This window comes from Pinus tabuliformis, chromosome 8, assembly GCF_031772625.1.
Source record: "Pinus tabuliformis cultivar Carrire ecotype Pingquan chromosome 8, CPIR1, whole genome shotgun sequence".
Taxonomy (NCBI): domain Eukaryota; kingdom Viridiplantae; phylum Streptophyta; class Pinopsida; order Pinales; family Pinaceae; genus Pinus; species Pinus tabuliformis.
The window spans coordinates 613,355,154-613,370,625 of record NC_142294.1 but is presented as its reverse complement, the minus strand read 5'-3'; positions in this window follow the sequence as shown (position 1 = coordinate 613,370,625).

Sequence of the window (15,472 nt, the reverse complement as noted above, 5' to 3'; positions counted from 1 at the left end):
ACCAGTAGTTAAGGAGGGCTCTAATATGCTGGCTAGAGGAACTATAAACCACTATAAAGGAATGCTTCATAGTTATGATGAGGTACTAAGCTACAACAATGAGATACCCCAATCCGCTGATGGGAAGAAGCCCTAAGGATCAGCATAGTATTTCAGTGGAAACATGATGATGACAACCCTTTGATTGAAACTATTCATGAGGATTGTTTATAAAGTTGGTAACCTATAGCCACATTATATTAATGAAATCTATCTTAGATCAACACACTCAGATTGAGTCAAGTCCTTGTAGGACTTATACTACTGCATTGATATTATTTGTTAACTGAAGATCAGAGGCTAGACTTGTTGCTGGGATAGGCCACAGGCTATAGCCAACAGCAAAGTGTTTCAGGGAAAACTAGTGTCGATTCAAACTTCTAGTCCCACTAAGATGGGTAGCTACCTTAGAAACAAACAATCAAAGAAATTCAAGATTTCCTTTAAGTGTAATAGATAAGAGGGAAGAAAAGAGGACCAACCTGGATCTTCCACTTAGATCCTTGCTTGATTTCTCTTTCCCTTGATATAATTTTCCACTTCTCTCCTACTTGTCCCGCTTCAAAGAGTACCTGTAGAGTCAAAGTAACAGAAAGCCATCAAAGAATCTCTATCTAAAACATCATAAACAATGCAGAATCAAAAACACATTGACCATATAATTTCATTCATAAACAATAAGATTCGCAAATACACAATATATGGAGGAAAACTCAAAGAACTTTATTAATAGTAGAAGACAGGATTACAACCCAACTGTCTGATCTAGCATCATCCTCCCAGCATAGAAGCCCTCTTCACCTCATTAAAATCAAGATCACCCAACAATACAATGTCTTTTCTCATAGATAAACCAACAACACTTCCTTACAAATTACAAAATTCCAACCTTTAGATCTCTCAGATGAGGGATCCACTTATAGATGTCTTGCAAGGGTGTGAGTCAGCTTTGGGTTTTTTATTAGTGTCATTCCATTGATAGTTCTTTGTTTCACTTGGACATTTCATTGATCTCTTACTCATACCTGGGCGAATTCAGAGAGGCAAGTGTCGTAGGAGAAGTTTCTGGAAGATTCCATGAGCTTACACATAGAAAACTATCTCTTCCATTTGTCTATTCTTGCTCATCGCACCCCATAGAAGGCTCTTTTAGTATGCATCACACCTGGCTAGTGTGGCAGCCAGTATGCATCACACCTTGATGATGGAGCAGTCAGTATGGTCCATCTTTGGCCAGTTCTGGGTGGTTTCTTAGGTGGAACTTTTGGGAAATGATGTAATCAATTGACCATGATCCTTTAGGGTATGAAACAACACTTTTAGGGACTAAAGAGACCTTAGTTTATGGACATATGAGTTTGGGGTTGAAGTGCCCAAATATGTCTATAACAGTTGCCCCCTAAAGCATGAGGTCGTAAATCTTCTGATGTTGGGTGAAATGGTTTATCATGAGGATCCGAGGTATTCGAACTAGAAGGTGACCTGTATAAGATACAATACAATACATAATCATCATATTATTTTCATGATCTAGCTGAGGCAGGCATTCCCATGCTCGGCTTCATAAATTCATTTTCATGTACATAGGACAGAGTGATTCTTCATATGAAGAGTCATCTTCTTTTACTTAGATGACTATCTGTGTAGATTCCGTGCATATTTGATGTCTTTATGTTCCTGAATATATCGTAGCCCGGATGGATGAAACTAGATCCAGGGTCTTCAAACTCATTCAATCTTCACGCAATGTACAAGTTCATCCATGTGAAAAGATGTTCTTAAGTCGAACATGGAAAGACATTGCCTGATTACCAGCCAATAATGTAAACTGTTAACAAGCGCGAGAGGAGTCACCGAAAATTATAATGACCCGCAAGGTACTACAGTATAATTCATGTGGTGTGAATATATGACCCGATGTTGAACACCACGCAAAATCTTTCGATTGAAGGCCATTGATGTAAACCTATCGCCAGAAGTGAGAAACCTTCCATTGAGGCATGCAAGCTTCAAAGTACTGAAAGGGTTGTTTCTAAGTTGACTTCCTGGATAATGAGCTGATGTTGACAAGAAGTGACCCATCGTAGGAGGGCCTTGATGTATCCCACATCTGTGACATGAAATGAAGAAAATGCTTTTTTGGAGGTGAAAATGATCTGATGATACAGGGTTCAGCAATGGCGAGCATGAAAAAGGAAAGATGAAGGTATTACAGTGGATGAGGCATTTGCTAGATGGTGAATTCTCTGAGTGACTTCTCTTGACCATGTCAGGGACACTGATATGGATTGGTAGCATTAACCCCATGGATGGTACGGAAGACCAATGGTGATATGATGAATGGAATAACCCAACCCGACTCAATCATGGTGATGGAGTGAAAGAGTCACGTTCAAGAGAGACCTGCTACCAATAAAATTCTTCAAGTTCTCTTCCCTTTCTCCCCAGTCATTGTGACCAGTACCTCTTTATTTTTTTCAAGCTTGAGGTGGATAACATATGCTTGGTCTATAATTTTCCCTTTGGGAAAACCTCTCTCCATGCTTTTAGCAAGCCTAGCATCATTGAGACTCGTTCTTGTCTGGGTGGACAAGTTTGTTGCTATTTTTTTAATGAGTTTAATGAAAAAGATAACTCAATCCTTTTCTTATTTAGAGAGTTTGAAAAGGGACGAAAAGGAAACTCCAACAGTCCTTTTTCATAGCATAATCCCTTATGTCCGAAAAAATATAAAATAATACAAAAGGGATGACTTTTCGATCGCTTTAACGAGCCCAAAAAGACAAGCACTCGATATTTTTGTTTGATAATCCCTTAGGCCCAAAAAGATTAAAATGTACAGGAGGGATGGTGTTTCCTTTTACTTAACGAGCTATAAAAGCCAATGGATAGACAATCTTTTTATATTTAATGAGTCTAAAAAGAGTTTAAAAGCGACTTGCTTTTGAGGAACGAGTGGTATTTTCAGGAAGCAGCTGGTTCCAAGCAAGTTTGGAACTTCTCAAAACATGGCAGTGTGAAGAGGGTGGCAATCTAAATCACTCGTCGCAATTGTTCCTCAAAAGGGTAAACAATCAAGTGGAAGTGTATGATCGGTCAAATGAATAGAGGTGATGGTAGGAACAAAACCAAGATTCGAAAAGGATGATAGTAGGGAAATCACGAAGGTTATTTACCGAAGGTGGATTCATTTTTTAATGAGCTTGAATCAGAAGAAACTATGCTCAGTGGTAGGTTTATTTTTTAATGAGCTTGAACCTTGTTAGCACATCACTCTTACCAGTCATTTAAAGATCTCTCTTGCTGGTAGGTTTATTTTTTAATGAGCTTGAACTCTACTATAACATGTGTTCATTGCCTTTTTATGTAGGCTAGAAATGGCAAAGCTACAAAGCTAGAAAAAATAAAAAGCTAAAGGGTTGAGAATGCTAAAAAGATAAAAAAATCAAACTGGTCATTTTTACTTACATATAAAAGCTTTCATACCCCTAGGTATTTCAGAAAAGGAGAGTTTCCAGGTTACCATATGGAAGTTCCTGCAGTTAGGCAGGATTGTTTCTGTCAGTAGACAAAAATCTCTTCCTTGGCTTTGTCCATTGAAATAGATGAAGGTGAATGGTGAGCATCCAATCACATAACATACAAGGAAATACCTGTTTCAGATTGATCACATATCCAACAAGGAAATGATTTTTGAATCCAATCATATAACCTTTCATGAAATATCTATTTCAGACTAATCACATAACCTACAAGGGAATGTTTTTTTAGTCCAATCATATAACCTTCAAGAAAATCTCTCGTTTCCTCTGGGTTCACCTACCGAAGCAGATCAGGGTGGATGCCCCCCAAACTTTGTTACATTCACCGAACTACTCACAGTAATTAGGTGGATGGAATGAAGGTTGAAGAGACATTGTTGATGCGAAGAGACCATTTAGGGATGATAGTAGATTCAGAACTGTGTTTGAACTAGGAAATGAAAGCTGGTTGACAAGTTGCACCAGTTGGCCTTCTTGTGGAAAACACATCACTCAAAAGAGTGTGGAAACAATAGATTCCATGCTATATATATAGTCACATCCAAGGAGTAGATTGTAATCTAGTGGCCCTTTGACTACCACCACGTTCAAGTGAACGGTTTTCCTTTTCAAAGTTATCGACAACTTTGGAAGGATCCCTAAGGGTCGACTGGTTCCTTTGTTGAAGCCTGACAAACTTTGTGTTTCAGGTAGGAGGGATGGTGAACCAAGCACTTTCCAAGCAGTTGAGGAAAGGACACTCACTGAAGCCCCTTCACCTATGATAGTGTCAAACATGATCATTTTGTAAACTTGTACTATGATCCGAAATGGTACACTAGATGGAAGGCGGGGTCTTGCTAATTGATTCCAGTCAAAGAAAACAACTAGACAACTCGGAGGAGATATCGGATAAATGGCTGGATAAACCTCATGAACTGGGGGGATTTCCTCCTATTGTAAAGTAACGGGTAGATTGTCCCCAAGCTCACCAGATTCTACATTGAAAAAAAGAATTTGAACAGTGTCGTTCTCATTCTCTTTGGAAATTATATCATCTGAAGGTCGTACTTCTGAAGGCAAGACTGGGTCGACTACCATCTCGACCTATTGACTTTGGTCTGGTATGGACTCAGAAGGTTGACTTTCAACGATAGGCGTTTCGACCAACAACTGAGTTATGTCAGTCAAGTTTTCAACTAGCAATGGACTCTGTAAGAGTTTCTTGTACCGAGGTGAAAATCGCTACGGTGAAGCAGGATGATTATGCAATATTCTCTTGGCCACATCTAGAAAATGACAATGGGGAAGGTTATGGTCTCCTTCACATAGTAGACATGGAGGTTTGACCTTTCTTTCTTGTCCAAGACTATCATTTTCACTAGTTGATGGTGTGCTATCAATCTGATTGCCAGAGGTTGATGACACCAGATGGTGCGAACAAGGAGACCACTCTCTCAAGATCCACGGAATGCAAGGACAATCTCAACGAAAATGGTTTGATTTTCAAATTAGACAGGGATATCTAGGAGATTTAATGTACGCATTTTCACCAGATGATTCATTGTTGCCCCCTTGCTTAACTGGATTCTTATTCATTTTCTCCTTCCCTTTCTTCTTATTCTCAGCTACTTCATTTTGAGTGTCACTAATTTCACCAAGCGAAGAGGAAGAAGGGGTTTCACCAAGCGAAGAGGAAGAAGGGGAGGGAGAAACAAGCGAAGTAGAAGGTGAAGGGATAACTTCAGTGTCATCTGGTTGTTGATTTGATTGCTGAGGAATTATGGTGTTTTGAATGACAGAGGTAAGGAATAGCCATACTGGAAGGCCGATTGTGATTCCTGGAAGGGACAATGTAGCCATTTATGGAGCACCAATATCTCCCCAAGAGGAGAAAGGACTACGATTCCCTCCAAGAAGGGTTCCTTGATTGGACTCCATTATCTCAACCTAAGATCAATGAAGGAACAGGGATTTTATTCCGATTTAAAAAAAAAAAATTAAGACACTTTGGCGCAACTTTTCTTTTTCAATTTTTAAGAGTCGAGAAAAAGATAAAGGTGACTTTAGTCACCTTCGATTGTTAATGATCCTAAAGTGACAAGTGCACAGATGGACCTTTTCTTTTAAGAAGTCGAAAAGGAATGAAAGTGACTACTCTAGAAATCTAGACAGAGGGGTTACCAAACCAATCACAAAACTGCAATATACGCCTTGGTGATAAATGATAGAGAAATTACCAAGGACTTATGTATGGCAGTCAATCTTCCTGAATGTTGTGTTCAGTGCATTGCGATCGATAGGGCAGCAGACACGACTTCCTAAGGATAAAGGGTATCAGCCTATTGTGGTCTCCCAATATATACTGAACGGTACGGGGAGCAAAAGTCCGTACATGCACTTTTCATATCAAAGAGAAGAAATCACCCAACCTTCGATGAAAATGATAGTTACTAGGTTTTACGATGCCAGAACACATCTCTAGCCTAGACTTCTAGATGTGTTGCGTTAGCTTCCAAAGCATTTTTATGTTCATTGGGATTTATTTTAGAGTTTCTCTTGCTTATAAGTTTCTCTTTTAAGGTTCACCGCGTGATGTAAATGTGAAATTCCTAAATATGCAATCTAAAATGATAAACAGTTGTTTATTTTGTTTCAGCAATGAAAATCCTAGCTACTAAGGAAAGAAGAGTATGATTCTTTCAACATAGAGCAAAGAGCGCACACTAAATGAACTTTTCCTAAATCATCTTTCGCACACAGTCTAAATTCAAATGCAAATGCATGTATTTGTTTTTTGTTTCCTTAATGTGAGAATGCTCAAAAGGAAAACTAAGTACAGATCTAAACTATTTTCTTCAAAGCGACATTTCGACAATTTATTTTCAAAATGAAAGAAAGACTAAAACGACACTTTCAATTTTGAATGGAGAACTGCTTTTGACACTTAAAATATTAACAATTCAAATCAAATACAATGACAAAATTACAATCAACTATCTAAAGGACGAAGACTTTACGACACTCTTCTTTTTGACTCAAAATGATAGTTACGACACTTTTTTCATCAAAAACGATGGTTTGATTAAGCTACTTTCGACAAAGGAGGACATTAAATGATCGGAAACTACATAAAAACATTTACAAATCCTAATCAATGGAGGCTAAATAATGTAAAGGAAGGAGGCTTCAGCAATGACATATTGATCATGAACAACAAAACTATTGAATAAAGCTGAAAATCAAGAGGAAAAACCAACTTTCAAAGAGAGAAACAGTATCACTCAATAATCACAACTACAACACAGGGAAATAGGGATGCATCTCACCTGAAACACACGGGAGGTGCGATGCATGTAGGCTACCCAGTTACAAACAGTGCGATGGACCAGGGAGAGAAACTAAGCTTGGTTTTTGCTCAAAATTTGCAGCTAAGTTCAGTGATTTAGGTTGAGTTATGATGGATAGTGAAAACAAAGTATAGGGGTATGAGCTTATGAGGTTATGAGCTACCACAAGGGCACTTAAAATGCTTGTAATTTAGACATTTAGTTCATAAACAAACCCAGATATTGACTGAAGAAGCATTCATCTATTTCACAATTGCATAGCAAAGGCAGTTCGAAGGCTAGTTGGCTAACTTCAGGCTCCATCTGTAGTTTAAAAAGAAAACAATAAAAAAACAAAACAGACTATTCGTTCCCCAGTGGAGTCACCATTTTTTTCAGGGAAAACTAGTGTCAATTCAAACTGCTAGTCCCACTAAGATCGGTAGCTACCTTAGAAACAAACAATCAAAGCAATTCGAGATTTCCTTTAAGTATAATAGATAAGAGGGAAGAAAAGAGGACCAACCTCGATCTTCCGCTTAGTCCTTGCTTGATTTCTATTTCCCTTGATAGAATTTTCCACTTCTCTCCTACTTGTCCCACTTCAAAGAGTACCTGAAGAGTCAAAGTAATAGAAAGCCATCAAAGCATCTCTATCTAAAACATCATAAACAATGCAAAATCAGAAACACATTGACCATATAATTGCATTCATAAACAATAAGATTCACAAATATATGATTATATGGAGGACAACTCAAAGAACTTTATTAATAGTAGAAGAGAGGATTACAGCCCAGCTATCTAATCCAGCATCATCCTCCCAGCATAGAAGCCCTCTTCACCTCATAAAAAGAAAGATCACCCAACAATACAATGTCTTTTCTCACAGATAAACCAACAACACTTTCTTACAAATTACAAAATTCCAGCCTTTGATCTCTCAGATGAGGGATCCATTTATAGATGTCTTGTAAGGGTGTAAGTCATCTCTGGGTTTTTGATTAGTGTCATTCCACTAATAGTTCTTGGTTCCACTTGGAGATTTCATTGATCTCTTAATCATCCCTGGGAAAATTCAGAGAGGCAAGTGTCATCGGAGAAGTTTCTAGAAGATTCCATGAGCTTCCACTTAGCAAACTGTCTCTACCATTTGTCTATTCTTGCTCAACACACCCCACAAAAGGCTCTTTCAGTATGCATTGCACCTTGACCATGGAGCAGTTAGAATAGTCCAGTTTTGGCCAGTTCTGAGTGGTTTATCAGATGGAACTTCTGGGAAATGATGTAATCAGTTGGCCATGATCCTTTAGGGCATGAAACAACACTTTTAGGGATCAAGAGCCCTTGGTTTATGGAAATATGATTTTGGGGTTGCAATGCCAAAATATGTCTATAACACAAATGTATTGACTTGAAAGCATGAAAGTGGTGGAGTTGCACCTCGAAGTCATGCATTGGTATCTGTGTGAAGGAAGAGGATTGAATGTTGATGCCATATCTGATAAAGCTGTTACAACTAGTGCAGTAGGTAGCTATCAGTGCTTTTTTCCACTGTATTGGGTCAAGGGTTGACCATGTTGGACTTCGTTTGATTAGCTTCCTATTGGTGCCATACAGATGAACTTCAGAAGAAGGTTCTGTCTAGTTCGACTAGCATTGACTTCTTTGGTCAAGGGTTCTCTACTACTGTCATAAATATGAGTGTTTTATATTTTTACTATCTCTCTGCTGAGCTATTGAAGATCATAAGAAGATTTGATCAAGGGTTTCCCCACATTGGGGTTTGCCCTTGGTTGGTGCCACATCTAGTGTCCTCTTGTCTTGGCTTGTTTTCTGTGATTTACGTTTATGTTTTATCTGCATTTCACTATCATGTTTAATGTGATTCATAATTTGAAATTGATATTGAGTTAATATGAAAAATTGAAGTAAATTTTCTCTAAGCATAGAACATACATAAAATTAACATTAACCGTTTTAGTGCTATTATTGATTGAGTTTTGTACCTCTTGAATTGGAATTGTGTTAGGTAGCTAAATAGAAACTTTGAGTTTTCATCCAAGTTTAGGTACTTGTCTATGATTTCTGGCACATATGCAAGCCTTGAAAGTGTGAGAATCCGTAGGAATAAAATCCTGGGATAAATACCCATTTGATTATAAGGAATTCTCTTACATTGATGTCAAAGTGTCAGCAAGGAAATTTGCAAATATCTTAACACAAAGAAACAAGCAATCAAATTCCATTAAAATGCACTTAACTTTACATATGCCCAAAAGCAGAGGAAATAACTAAGCTGGAATCCGACCCAAGAAAATGCCCCGTATTATCATACTATGCTTAGTAAATATTACAAGGAAATGGGTTGGCTATGTGTTTAAAGTCTTTATAATAAAAAATATAGAATCTAAAGGTAGCCCCAACAATCTGAACAAGCAACATGATATGATAATAATTTACTCAAAGAGCTATTTTTTAATAAAACAAATAGAAAGCCAAAACACATACCTATTTTAGGCAAAATCTATGGAAGATCAACCTCACAGAAAAAAATGGTAGTAAATACGGAGCTTGTAATCATGTCTTGGCGGTCCGGAAGGGTTGTTGACAGAAGTGCCTCACCTGTTAATGCTACAAGATACTCCCCCGACCATATTGGAGTTAATATGTGCACTGGCTCCTCAAAGCACACAGATCATGGATTATCAAAGCACATGAATCACGAATTATCTATCTGCTCAAAAGTTTCCCAAATCGTTGAACACCAAATATTAGAGTGCAACTTGAAATTTTAAATTTTCCCACAAAAATGTTTGAAAAGTCTCCATCCTACTATTTTTTTAAATGTTCATTTGCTAGTAGTTCCATTAATTGGCACTTTTATTTTATTAATACAAGCCATATAATATAAACTAACATTTGCATCCTATAGATTGTATAAACTCACATTTGCATCCTATAAGTTATTCACCTTAGAGGCATCGGGAGGTGGCTTTGTACCATGTGCATAGTTTATGTTATTACTAAACCTTAAAAGCCACTTGTAGTACATAGGATGATAATGGTGTCTCTTCTCAGATGATGTCGAAGACCCCAAAAAAATCCATCCTTGTTGGGAAAATCCTCACATTAACACCCGTACAAAATCTATATAGCTATGGTTTATAATGATGGGAAATAGCGCTCCCCATCACCTAATTGTGCAAAAAGCCCCAACTAACCTAGATTCCATGTCAAACATGACCTCAATATTAACATATTATTCTACATTATCCATTAGCTCATGGAGATAGAGGGTTCAAGGAATCTCACTTGATGGTTGGGGACTATAGTCCATCAAGAGGTCAAATGTTTGGCTAACTATATTAAGGACACCTCAAGGTCAAACAACACTAATGCAATGTATTAGTTGTTGGTACATTGACCTATCAAAATGTCACAATATTGGGTAGTAGACATTAGTAAGTAGGACACTAGTCACCAACAAGAAACCTTGACATAGATAGAGTAATGATGTGGTGAGTGGATGTGGACCCGGGGATACTACATGTCAATTGTGTGGTAGTTTATTTGTCATGCTAACTTTTAATTATGATGTGGCACTGAGGTGATGTCTAGGCGGTAACCATACAGTGACAACATGGATGTTGGGCTTTTGGATGTTAGGATATTAGCTAATTAGTATCAATGACACTCTTTAGCCTCTTCCCGAGGGCCCAGTGGCTTGATAGCTGGACCATTGGCCTTTCAAGATATCGAGTATTGAGACATTAGGGCTTCAATCTTCAAGATTGTTTATATGTTAGGTGTCAAGTATCAAGACAATAAGTATGTATAGAGTGTTAAGGAACATCATGTGTTTCGTGTGAATTTAGGCAAGCTTAGAAGTCGGGTTGCAAACTCCTACAAGTTTCCTTATTTTTCTACAAGAAACAGTCTAATGTGAAGGTGAATATGCTAAATGTGATATTGGATGGCAATGATGCTAACGAGAAGTTGGAAAATTGAAAAATGCACCTATCCAATGCACCAAAACAAGTTGTGGTTGGGTTAATATAACAAAATGCAAGGTTGTAGTGTTTCTTGTAGTTGCAAAATAGAGTAGAGTGTAAGAAACAATGAATAATACATAATGAATAAAAAATTAAAAATAAAAATTCTGTATAGCTAATGTAACACTACTACAACTATCACCAACAAATGTTAAGATAATCTGCAAGAAAAAATTGCTCATAAACAAATGTGTGAACATAAATGATATAGGAGGGATATTGACCACCTAGGTTGGGCCTTAACACAAGGAAACTTAAAAAACCTAGAGGAAAGCTAGACTAAGAGTTAAAATCAAATATCACATCGATTAACAAAAATGTTGTTTGTACATGACAAAGTTACAAAAAATGCTTGGAATATAAACCTCTCATATTATTCACATGCTTTCCTATGATTTTCTTCTAATCCTATTATGCTACTAAGGCCTATTGTTTGTACAAGTGGATAGGAGGAAAACTCCTTGACTGGAGGACTGCTTTCCCTCCAAAAAGGAATAAAAACCTAGATCTTGTTTCCTGGATCATCACGTAGCAGTAGTAAGGAGGATTTACTATCCTTAGGAGGTTGTGTTGGGTTTATTACTAACCCACCAAAACCACTCATAGGCCCTAGGATGATAATGGTGTTTCTCCTTAGATGATGTCCCAGTCCCCAAACAAATCCATCCTTGTGGGCCAAAAATATCCTCACATTAACACCCATACAACATCTATATACATATGGTATATAATGATGGCAAATAGTGCTCCCCATCACATAATTGTGCAAAAATCCCCAACTAACCTAGATTCCATGTCAAACATGTCCTCGATATTAGCATATCATCCTACATTATCCAATAGCTCATGGAGATAGATGGTTCAAGGACTCTCACTTGACGGTTGGGGACTATAGTCCATCAAGAGGTCAAATTTCAGGTTAAGTGTATTAAGGACACCTCAAGGTCAACCAACACTAATGCAATTTATTAGTTGTTGGTACATTGACCTATCAAAATGTAACAATATTGGGTAGTAGACATTAGTAAGTAGGACACTAGCCACCCGCAAAAAACCTTGATATCAATAGAGTAATGATGTGGTGAGTGGATGTGGACCCGAGGATACCGCATGTCAATTGTGTGGTAGTTAATTTGACATGCTAACGTTTCATTATGATGTGGCACCGGGGTGATATCTTCATGGTAACCATATAGCGACGACGTGGATGTGGGGCTTTTGGATGTTAAGATATCAGCTAATTAGTGTCAATGACACTCTTTAGCCTCTTCTAGAGGGCCTGGTGGCTTGATAGCTCGCCCATTGGCCTTTCAGTATATTAGGTATTGAGACATTAGGGCTTCAATCTACAAGTGTGTTTTTATGTTAGGTGTCGAGTATCGAGAGAATAAGTACGCATAGAGCATTAAGAAAAATCATGTGTTTTGTGTGAATTTGGGCAAGCTTAGAAGTCGGGTTGCAAATTACTACAAGTGTCCTTATTTTTCTGCAAGAAACAGTCTAATGTGAAGGTGAATTTGCTAAATGTGATATTGGATGGAAATTATGCTAAGGAGAGGTTGGAAAATTGAAAAGAGCACCTATCCAATGCATCAAAAAAACTTGTGATAGGGTTAATCTAAGAAAATATAGGTTGTAGTGTTTCTTGTAGTTGCAAAATAGAGTAGAGTGTAAGAAACAATGAATAATACATAATGAACAAAAAATTAAAAATAGTAATGGAAGTGAACTAAATTCAAAGTAAAAATTCTATATAACTAATGTAACAGTGGTACAACTATCATCAACAAATGTTAAGATAATCTTCAAGAAAAAATTGCTCATAATCAAATCTGTGAACATAAATGATACAAGAGGCATATCGGCCACCTAGGTTGGGCCTTAACACAAGGAAACTTAAAACCATAGAAGAAAGCAAAACTAAGAGGTGAAATCAAATATCACTTTGATTAACAAAAGTGTTGTTTGTACATGACAAGGTTATAAAAAATGCTTCAAATCTAAACCTCTCGTATTATTCACATGCTTTCCTATGATTTTCTTCTAATCCCATTATGCTACTCAAGCCTATTGTATGTACAAGTGGATAGGAGGAAAACTCCTCGAGTGGTTGACTACTTTCCCTCCAAAAAGCAATAAAAACCTAGATCTTGTTTCCTAGATCACCACGTAGCAGTAGTAAGGAGGATTTACTATCCTTAGGAAGTCGTGTTGGGTTTATTACTAACCCACCAAAACCACTCGTAGGCCCTAGGATGATAATGGTGTTTCTCCTTAGATGATGTCCAAGGCCCCAAACAAAGCTATCCTTGTGGGGAAAAATTATCCTCATGTTAACACCCATACAACATCTATATACTTATGTTTTATAATGATGGAAAATAGTGCTCCCAATCACCTACTTGTGCAAAAATTCCCAACTAACCTAGATGCCATGTCAAACATGTCCTCCATATTAGCATATCATCCTACATTATCCATTAGCCCATGGAGATAGAGGGTTCAAGGACTCTCACTTGATGGATGGGGACTATAGTCCATCGAGACATCAAATTTTGGGTTAACTGTAATAAGGACACCTCAATGTCAACCAACACTAATGCAATGTATTAGTTAGTGCATTGACCTATCAGAACGTCACAATATTGGGTAGTATACATTAGTAAGTAGGACACTAGCCACCAACAAGAAATCTTGATATTGGTGATGAGCACTACTAGGCCAACTATTCACCTTAGAGGCACTTGGAGGTGGTTTTATACCATGTGCATAGTCAGTATTATTACTAACCCACCAAAACCACTCGTATGCTAGGATGATATTGGTGTTTCTCCTTAGATGATGTCCAAGGTCCCAAACAAATCCATCCTTGCGGGGAAAAATTATCCTCACATTAACACTCGTGCAACATCGATATACCTATGGTTTATAATGATGGAAATTAGTGCTCCCCATCACCTAATTGTGCAAAAAGCCCCAACTAACCTAGATGCCATGTCAAACATGTCCTCTATATTAGCATATCATCCTACATTATCCATTAGCTCATGGAGATAGAGGGTTCAAGGACTCTCACTTGATGGTTGGGGACTATAGTCCATCGAGAGGTCAAATATTGGGCTAACTATATTAAGGACATCTCAAGGTCAACCAACACTAATGCAATGTATTAGTTGTTGGTACGTCGACCTATCAAAATGTCATAATATTGGGTAATATAAATTAGTAAGTAGGACACTACCCACCAACAAGAAATCTTGATATTGGTGATGAGCATCACTAGGCCAACTACTCACCCTAGAAGCACTCGAAGGTGGTTTTGTACCATGTGCATAGTCAGTATTATTACTAACCCACCAAAACCACTCATAGGACCTAGGATGATAATGGTGTTTCTCCTTTGACGATATCCAAGGCCCCAAACAAAGCCATCATTGTGGGGAAAAGTTATCCTCACATTAACACCCATACAACAACTATATAGCTATGGTTTATAATGATGGCAATTAGTGCTCCCCATTACCTAATTGTGCAAAAATCCCTAAATAACCTAGATTCCATGTCAAACATGTCCCCGAAATGAGCATATCATCCTACATTATCCATTAGCGCATGCATATAGAGGGTTCAAGGACTATCACTTGATGGTTGGGGACTATAGTCCATCGAGATGTCAAATTTTAGGCTAATTGTATTAAGGACACCTCAAGGTCAAACAACACTAATGCAATGTATTAGATGTTGGTACATCGACCCATCAAAATGTCACAATATTGGTTAGTATACATTAGTATGTAGGACACTAGCCACCAACAAGAAACCTCGATATTGGCGATGAGAACCACTAGGCCAACTATTCACCGTAGAGCCACTAGGAGGTGGTTTTGTACCTTGTGCATAGTCTGTATTATTACCAACCCACCAAAACCACTCGTAGGCCCTAAGATGATAATGGTGTTTCTCTTTAGATGATGTCCAAGGCCCCAAACAATGCTATCCTTATGGGGCAAAATTATCCTCGCATTAACACCCATACAACATATGTATACCTATGGTTTATAATGATGGCAATTAGTGCTCGCCATCACCTAATTCTGCAAAAATCCCCAACTAACCTAGATGTCATGTCAAACATGTCCTCGATATTAGCATATCATCCTACATTATCCTTTAGCTCATGGAGATAGAGGATTCAAGGACTCTCACTTGATGGTTGAGGAATATAATCCATAGAGAGGTCAAATTTCGAGCAAATTGTATTAAGGACACCTCAAGGTCAACCAACACTAATTCAATGCATTATTTGCTGGTAAATTGACCTATCAAAATATCACAATATTGGGTAGTAGACATTAGTAAGTAGGACACTAGCCACCAACAAGAAACCTTGATATTGGCGATCAACACCACAAGGCCAACTACTCACCTTAGAGGCACTCAGAGGTTGTTTTGTACCATGTGAATATTCTATATTATTACTAACTAACCAAAACCACTCGTAGGCCCTAGGATGATACTGGTGTTTCTC